The sequence below is a fragment of the Nyctereutes procyonoides genome, unplaced genomic scaffold, assembly GCF_905146905.1.
Source record: "Nyctereutes procyonoides isolate TBG_1078 unplaced genomic scaffold, NYPRO_anot_genome, whole genome shotgun sequence".
Taxonomy (NCBI): Eukaryota; Metazoa; Chordata; class Mammalia; order Carnivora; family Canidae; genus Nyctereutes; species Nyctereutes procyonoides.
Window position 1 is genome coordinate 26,174,350 of NW_026575125.1, and position 9,275 is coordinate 26,183,624.

The 9,275-nt window shown below is 43.2% G+C and overlaps 1 protein-coding gene across 6 annotated transcripts in view; it reads right to left on the reverse strand.

Annotated features, from left to right (window-relative positions):
* The window catches only part of TAB3 (TGF-beta activated kinase 1 (MAP3K7) binding protein 3), a 90,391-nt gene extending 81,490 nt beyond the window's left edge, over nt 1-8,901 (reverse strand). For 5 of the 6 annotated variants that reach the window (XM_055338435.1, XM_055338437.1, XM_055338433.1 and 2 more), the window contains exon 1: nt 8,704-8,901. The gene's annotated coding sequence lies outside the window, so the exon portion shown is untranslated. Of the gene's footprint in view, nt 1-565; nt 610-8,703 lie in introns of those variants that run through there. The other variant, XM_055338436.1, reaches the window with a different exon arrangement.
* Between the last annotated feature and the right edge of the window lie 374 nt (nt 8,902-9,275).

Sequence of the window (9,275 nt, forward strand, 5' to 3'; positions counted from 1 at the left end):
CAGACTCCTCGCCAAGCAGAGAGCCCACTGGGAGCCCAACATGGGCCAATCCCTGGACCATGACCTGAGCCAAAGGCAGACACCGAACTGACTGAGCCACCCAGGCGCCCCAAATCTCCTAATCTTATAAATGAAGAAACCAGGGTCCTTTGTGTTTTGTTTTTTTTTTTTTTTTTTTTTAAGATTTATTTATTCATGAGAGACACAGAGAAAGGCAGAGGGAGAGGCAGGTTCCCCACAGGGAACCTGACGTGGGACTCTGGGATCACAAGCTGAACCAAAGGCAGACGCTCAACCACTAAGACACTGATGCTCCCATAACTTTAACATTTTTAAAAGAAAGAATGACTTGTCATTCTGAAGCTAACTCCATCAAAAGTGTACAGTACATAAAACAACCCATTTTTAGTCCTGTAAAACATATTTTTAAATTATAAAAATGCTTTAATCTCCACTCCATCCCCATAGCATTCTTTCCATGTCATAGGACTTTTTATTATTATTTTTAAGATTTTGTTTATTTGAAAGAGAGAGAGAGCAGAGGGAGAAGAATAAGCAGACTTACCACTGAGCAGGGAGCCTGATGCAGGGCTTGATCCCAGGACCTTGGTATTATGACCTGAGCAGAAGGCAGTCACTTAACTGACTGAGCCACCCAGGTGTCCCTCTCCTTTTATTTCAAACTATAAAGTTCAACGCCAAGAGGAATCCTTGGACTTGCCATCTCCAAGGGAAACACCTGGCCTTCTAAGGATCTGCAGAAAATTCAAATGAGAGAATGGTTTTAGGGATTCTTGGGTGGCTCAGCGGTTGAGTGTTTCCCTTTGGCTCAGGGCATGATGATCCTGGAGTCCCAGGATCAGTCCCACATCTGGCTCCCTGCATGCAGCCTGCTTCTCCTTCTGCCTGTGTCTCTGCCTCTCTCTCTCTCTGTCTCTCATGAATAAATAAAATTTTAAGAAAAAAAATAACAGAAAACAGTTTTATGGCCACAGATACTTATTCCTTAAAGAAATGGGAGGCCTCAATGATATAAATACAAACAATTAAAAATTACTTAACAACTAAATGCAACATGGTATCCTGGATTGGATCCTGGCATAGAAAAAGGACATTATCTGGAAAACTAGTGAAATCAAATAAAATTGGAGTTTAGCTGGTAGAAATGTACCAATGTTAATGTCTTAGTTTTGAAAAATATACTATGGTTATGTATATCCAAGTGAAGCGTATATGAGCAATGTGTACTTTCTTCACAACTCTTCTGTAAATCAAAAGTTATTCCAAAATAAAAAGCTTATTGAAAAAGAAAGGACACCAAGAACTATCAAAAGTTGGTAGCTTAATTCTAACACAATCAAAATGTCTTCATTCTGTATCTTCACATGACTTAAATAGGTGATGGGGGCAGGTTCACAAAAAGGATTCTTTAAATGCCATTTCTCCAATATTACTAAATAAAATAAACCCCAAAAAAGCTTCAAAAATGCTAACTTTAGGTAGGAATGAGAATGAAAAGCTATGAAGCCATTTCTCATTAGAAAAGGAAAACAAAAAAACAAAAAAAAACAAAAAAAAGAAAAGGAGAACAATACTGTTTAAGAACAAGAGACACAGACAGTGGACAGCCTAGTAGAGAGGAGTATTCTAGTTGTTTTGTTTTTTTTAAGATTTTATGTATTTGAGAGGGGAGAGACAGAGAGAATGAGCGCACACAAGCAGGGGAAGCAGCAGAGGGAGAGGGAGAAGCAGGCTCCCAGCTGAGCAGGGAGCCTGAAGCGGGCTCAATCCCAGCATTATGACCTGAGCTGAAGGCAAACATTTAACCGACTAAGCCACCTAGGCACCTCAGAGAGAGGGGTATTCTAAAGGTCCTAAAACAGTAACACTTAATAATAAATATATGTATGTTATTTATGCACTTGCCTCTGAGTTAGTTGTTTTAATTGCTTTATATATATATTAAGACACTGAACCCTCCCAAGAACCAATACGGTTAGCAGTACAGGGACGCTTCGGTAGTTCAGTGGTTGTGTTTGCCTTTGGCTCAGGGCGTGATCCTAGGTCCCGGAATCAAGTCCTGCATCGGGCTTCCTGTATGGAGCCTGCTTCTCTCTCTTTCTCTCTCTCTCTCTCTCTCTCTCATGAATAAATAAAATCTTTTTTTAAAAAAAGTAAGAAGCACAGTACTAATACCTACATTTTACAGATGAGAAGTTCTGTAAGTGATGGAATAGAGGTTTGAGGGCAACCACCATACTATAAAAAAGCCTTTTGAGGAGCCACACCGGGAAAGAACTTGTGCCTTCTAGAGATCAGGTCCCACTACTCACCCTGTCCTCAGCATCCACTAGAGAAGCAAGCCCTCTGCCCAAGACTTGGGAGTTCTTCTGAGGACTGTGAAGGAATGTGACTCCCCCAATCCCTTCTCCAAGATTGTGCTCATAACCTTGCAGTACCTGATGTACTCAGTGCATATTCTTGTTGAGATACTGTGACACATGCAAGTTAGCTTTTGTAGCACTATCAGTCTTCAAATTCAAATATGTGGGACTGGCCTGGGAATCTGAAGGCCATATGTGACATTATTTCTATGGGAAAATTGTGGTGAATTCCAAAAAGAAAATCTTACAAATGGACCATTTAAAAATTGAGGCTCCCTCTACACAGAATTTGGCCTTATAGATGCCAAGATAATTAAGCAAATTTTAATAAAAGACACTGCAGTTACTCACATAATCCAGTTTTGCTCATATATCAAAGTGGCACAATTTCTTAACATAATAGGAATGGTGCTACTGAAAAAAATTAGCTTAATATTTTATGTATTTCCTGCACTACAGCAAATTTTTGTTTTTGTTTTTTTTTTTAAAGATTTTGTTTATTTATTCATGATAGTCACAGAGAGAGAGAGAGAGGCAGAGACACAGGCAGAGGGAGAAGCAGGCTCCATATAGGGAGCCTGACGTGGGATTCGATCCCGGGTCTCCAGGATTGCGCCCTGGGCCAAAGGCAGGCGCCAAACTGCTGTGCCACCCAGGGATCCCTACAGCAAATTTTTGATGTATCCAGCAGTTATACTGCTCTCCCTGGCCCCCCATAAGCTTTGCATGAAAAATTACTACCGAATAAATAAATGCTTTTACTTAGTGTCTTTCATACACACATACATACACCCAGAACAGAAGGGGTATCATCTCAGAATGTAGTAATAGCAGCAGTAACAATGATGATGACAACATAATAACAAAAACTAACTCTTCCTGCGTATTTATCATTGCTAGTTATGTTCTAAATATATACTATACATCCTCTGGCTCATTTAATCCTCACAAAAATCCTGTGAGGTAAGTATTACACTACCCCAATTTCAAAAATGAGGAAACAGGTCAGTGATTAAGCAACTTGTCCACAATCACAGAGCTTGTGTCAAAAGTAAGATTTGAACATGTAAGCATTTTACCCCTACAAATGTTTTTAACCACTGCGCTCTGGGTGTTATTAAATCAACCTGGCAAACTCTTAAGTAAAGGGTGCTTACTCCATTTTTAAAACAAGAGTGGCTTGGAGACAAAAAGAAAAAAAAAGAAAAGAAAAAGAAAAAAAAAAAAACCTATCTTGCCTTTTATTAGGAGTATGTCTCTTGACCAAGCTAAGACTGAACACACTTAGAACAAAACTAAAATGTATTTTGCTTGAAATCCCTCATTTAATTTGTGTGAACAGTACAGTGGTAAAAAGTCATGTAGCTTCAACAGACTAATAAAGCTTTATTTTAAAATCATCAAGGTAAAACAAACACATAGTCTCTGTTTACCACTAAGTAAACTAGGATAAAATAACTGCTAGAGTTCAAATACCCTTGAAAAGTTTCAAAACAGCAACAAGAAACAGTGGGAACACGATATTCTTTTTATGACAAAGCAAAACTCTGTTCTTTCCACAACACTGTAACAACTGCTTTAAGGACAAATATTAACTTGGGATGGACTGAACAACTACATTTCAAAACATGTGCCTAAATTCAAAAATTCTTCACTGACAATCTAAAAAGGCTATCAGTTTATCTCCCAGAAGAGCCACCTGATCCACATAACATACCTAATTTTGGACAGCTGAAAGGTGTGCTCCATACCATCCCACTGAGTAATTAACAAAAAGCATGCAACCCCCAACAACTTCTGGAGCACACACTGATTTTTTTAAATCATCTATTTGAATCTCAGAACTTGCCTTCCCAGCAAACAAAGGTCTATGTGGCAGAATTCCAAACAAATCCACAAAAGCTAAAACACCCATAGAGTACAGAAGTACAATAAAATGCTAAACCTGCATGGGCAATGTTTCTATGGGAAAACTCATTTAGCAATCAACTTAGAATAAAACCAAGCACCCCTGCCCCACTCAGCCCTTGAGTAGAATTATTCCCTCCCCTAGGACCACAGGCCTAGGTTTCCATGATGGAGGCAGAGCAGGAGAAAAGGCAGGAAAGACAGCAATTGGCACTGCATGAGGCTTCAGAGTTAGAAGGACAAAAGGCAGAGCTGCAGTGGGAGGAGATCCTGGGATAAGGAAGGCAAGACCTACTTGGGAGAGAAGGATGAAGAGCAGGATGGCACCTGAAAGGAGCAGGGGAAAGTGTGGGGGTCAGAGTGGGCTGCAGAAGAGGACAAGGGAGCAGGATCTGCTCCTGGAGCAGATGGGCTTTTACAAACTTTCCTCCTGAATGCTTAGGAGAGGGGAGGAAAAAGAAAAAGAAACCACGGCAAGGATCTTGATGCTGCCTCTCTCACTCTGGCCACTCTCATTCTCCTTTTCAACAAAGAAAGGAGTGGGTTAAGAGGTCTGGTCTGGATCCTTCTTGATCTCCTAGAGCACAGGGACTCAAGAGAAGGGGAATGGACTTCAGCGGAGTTTTGTTGCCCTCCTCACCAGCATCTGCCCTGCCAAAGACTTCCGTGTCAATAGAACTAAGGAAAGTAAGGGCTCCAGGTACTTGCAGGAACAACTAGTAGTAGAAAGAGAGGGAGGAACCTAAGGAAATTTGAAGCAGGAAGTGGGATAGCAGAGGATCAGATAAATAAGTTAATAGAACTGCCAATGAATTAAACCATAACTGTTCTTAAATATTTAGGATTGATTCATTTTGACAGCTTCCAGTTATTTCAGCAGGTCCATTTCACTTTTAAACAAACGAGTACTTATGGCCATGGTAATATATTGAGGTTTACTATGTGGAAGATAGGAAAATATACATCTAAATACATGTGAGATAATTTCCTGGTGCCTTTTCTTTATACAGTGGCAATAGAAATAATTTCAGAAAGGCTTATTTATAGTGAGCACTCCGTTACATTATCATTTGTCAATGTTTTCTTTTTTTTTAAGTTTTGTTGGTTTGTTTTTTAGATTTTATTTATTTATTCATGAGAGACACAGAAAGAGAGGCAGAGACACAGGCAGAGGGAGAAGCAGGCTCCACGCAGGGAGCCCAACATGGGACTCAATCCCGGATCTCCAGGATCAGGCCCTGGGCTGAAGGCGGCGCTAAACCGCTGAGCCCTTGTCAATGTTTTCACCCCAATAGCCCAAATATCATGAGTAATCACCTTCACAAATAAGGAAGGATATTTAACTCTTTTTTGGGGGCATGATGAAAAACCTGCTCATTCAAACCACACACAAATGCACCCAGAGGAGCACAGGACTTCTTTTACATACAGCCCCTAAAGCCCATGTTTACTAAGACGTGGCTACTTAACTGAGTTCCCCCCCCAAACAATTTACTTTTTTTTTTAAAAGACTTTATTTATTAATTCATGAGAGACACAGAGAGAGAGAGCAGCAGATACATAGGCAAGAGGGAGAAGCAGGTTCCATGCAGGGAGCCTAACGTGGGACTGGATCCTGGGTCTCCAGGATCACATCCTGGGCTGAAGGCGGCGCTAAACCGCTGAGCCACCCGGGCTGCCCCCAACAATTTACTTCTTAATGGATGGCGCAGTAAATTGCAAATTCCATAATTATATTTCCAGAACTCTCAGCCAGGGATGAGTCAACAGGTAAACCTAACCAAATGACCAGCTGGATGATGAGTGCCAGACACTTAGCACTCGTTTTTCTTCCCTATTATTTTAGCGGCTACTCTTCCAGGTGAATGCTCTCCTGAACAGAGATAATGGCCAGGAGGCAAGCTCAGCAGCACATCAAAGATCCAAGAGCAGAGACCATTAGGGGACGACGTTCCTGCTGTTTCACTGACATATCCGATACTGCCTGGGAACCTGGAAGATCTTTCACTCCCTAGCCCCGTAGAAGATTATGCTGGATCCCAGAATAGCTGCTGTATTTTCTGCAAACGACAAAGTGGATCCAAAACCTCTGTACTAAATTAAAGAGAAGAAAAATAACGTCTGTTATCAAGTACTCCACTTGTTGGAGAAAGTAGGTGGGTGGGTGAGTAGGTGGGTGGGGGTGTGTGTGTGTATACCTCCAATCTATGATAAAGCAAATTCAGATGCCTAGAAATAGCTGGTATGTTATTTTAGTAACGTAATTTGAAAAACTATTCAGGACCAAAATAAACAAAATATTTGATCTTTGAATTATCCTGAGCATGCTGAAACTGGAGGCAAAGTTACTGAAAACATCTGAATTTCACATAGGTCACTATCAGCTACTAGGAATTCTTACTCATCAGCAGACTTCTGTTAAAATGTTACCTCTGGCTAGAAAATGAACACAAAGAAAAGAAAAAAGAAAAGAACAGAAAAGAAAAGAAATCTTAAGATTATCTTCAACGAAGAACACTGAAATCTTTCAAAATTACCAACAGAATTGAAAGGTTTCTTTGTATAAAAAATTTCCTTTTTCGTGAAAATTTTTTTTATCAACACACACAATTATGCAAAGTATAGTAGAAAACGCACATATTGTAAAATCAGACACACATGAGTTTGGGTCCTAGCTCTGCAATTTTCCAGCTTAATCTCCTCAGGAAAATTACTTAAGAATCCTGGAGGTTAGTGTGGTTATCTGAATAGCAGAAATAAAATTACCTGCACAGGGTAGCTATGAGGATTAAATGCAAACGTACATAACCTAACAAACCCAGTGCCTGAACATGCTCAACATTAGCTCCCTTAGCTCCAACACAAATTGAACAGAATTTGCTCATGAAAAATCTAGGTAATTGAAAAGACTCAAATCAACACATGGAAGAAAACTCAGTGACAGAACAAAGATTATGTTTTGACCAATGTAATGATGAAAGTCATATATTTAATATTTATATTCACTAAAGTCTTTCCTTTGATTAAGCCAGTTACAGGCAAACGGGGGGAGAGGGGACTAAAACTGAAAAACTTCGTATGACAGTGCTTTAAAAAATATATATGGGGGCGCCTGAGTGGTTCAGTCGGTTAAGCGTCTGCCTTCAGCTCAGGTCATGATCCCCGGGGTCCGAATCAAGCCCAGCATGGGGCTCCCTGCTCAAAGGAGAGCCGGCTTCTGCGGCTCCCTCTGCCTGCCGCTCCCCACCCCCACCTACCCGCTTGTGCTGTGTCAAATGAATAATCTTTAAGAAAAATATGTATGTGTATTTGTTTGCACTCTTGACACCCTCACAAAATTTACCGTGGGCGATGATGCCCTTTAAAACACTGAAAAACTAAACTCTCATCTCAAAAATCTTTTCTTGATCGAAATATTTCTTCTTACAAATGTTCTGATATATGACTGCAAAACATTTACAAAGCAAAGAAAAAAAATTCTTTTATTCTTCCAAAATGAAAAAGTGAGCAAAAGGAAGCTACGTTTGTTAAATTGTTCTTTTCCATTCATTCTTGTTCTTTTACAAACCAGAATATATCAGATACCGAACTTACTGTCGGATCGACAAACGTCACCGAAGAACACATGGAATTGACAAGTCCTGTCTGGACCAAAGGTGACAAGTGTCCATAAACAATTTAAATAAATTACGTTACAGAAAGGACAAAAACGCTTTTCATCAACACTATGAGCTTTTGGCTTTGTATGCACCCTACTTTATAACGCATCTTGCCCCCATCCTATCCCCCCAAATCCTGTTTTTATGCACTTTAATGAGCTGGCACACAGGACTAAACTACACAACTCCAACTGGGAATCACTCTGTCGTTGGACCTCAGAGGGCTCCTTGGGTGATCTTTGTTAAAGAAAACAATATTTTCGCCTTACTCCACACCTGCCACCAATTTACAAAACCCGTATAAAACAATTACTATTACTACTAATATTCCTCCACATCTCTCAACACCCTCAACAGACCCAACCTTGATGCTGATTAGTCCTCATCCCCAACGCCTTGCTGGGGGGCTTGAAGCCCGTCCACAGAGGTTCACTCTCCGCAATGTCCAGGGTGCGGCGAGAAAAGACATCATCCCCCGCGTTCGAGGGGCGAAGGCCAACCGAGGCCCCCGGCCACTCCCTCTCTCCTCGGCCTCCCGGGGCGTCTGGGGCGGGCGCGCCAGGCCCTGCGCAAACCTTCGGCAGCCCCGCAGTTCCCGGTGTCCACCGCAACCCCAGGCCGAGCCGAGCCCCCGGGACTCCCGCAGTTGCGTGCACGCCCACCGCCTGGACACTGGGTCACCAAGACGACTCCAGAGCCACCTCCGACGCCCAAGCTCGGGCAGGTGCCGGGCCCTCCTCGGGGACACTCACCCGGCAGCCGCTGCTCCCTGTGTGCCGCTGCCTCGCCTTCTCGCCCGCCGCCTGCTCCCGCGGGGGGGTCCGGGCTGGCGCCGCTTCCCCGCCCGACCCCCCTCGGGTGCGCGCTGCACGGGGCCCGGATCCGGTGAGAGGAGCCGGAGCCGCCGCCGCTACCGCCGCCGCTGCTGCCGCTGCCGCCGCTGCCGCCGCCGCCCCCTTTCCTTTCCTCCCTCCTCCCTCAGTGCGTCCCTCCCACCGAGGCCCGCCTCGTATTTCCTGGATCCGGTCTCGGCTAGAGCTCGGCAAGAGAACCGCCAGCTTCAGGACTCCTGTCGGGCGCCGTCGCTCGCCAGGCACAAAGATGGCGCCGCCGGGGACCGCCGAAGGCAATGTCGCGAGACTTCCCCACCCCACCCTCTAGAAACTAGGGGGCGGGGGCCAAGAGGAAAAGTGGTCAATTAGGGCAGCCTGAGCCGGCCTGGGAGAAAACGCTCCCCCAAAGCGAAAATGGGTGGTACCAGTTACCGCGGGAGTTACTGCGCCTGCGCGGAGGCTGGGATTGACGCATGCCTAGAACAGCTCCT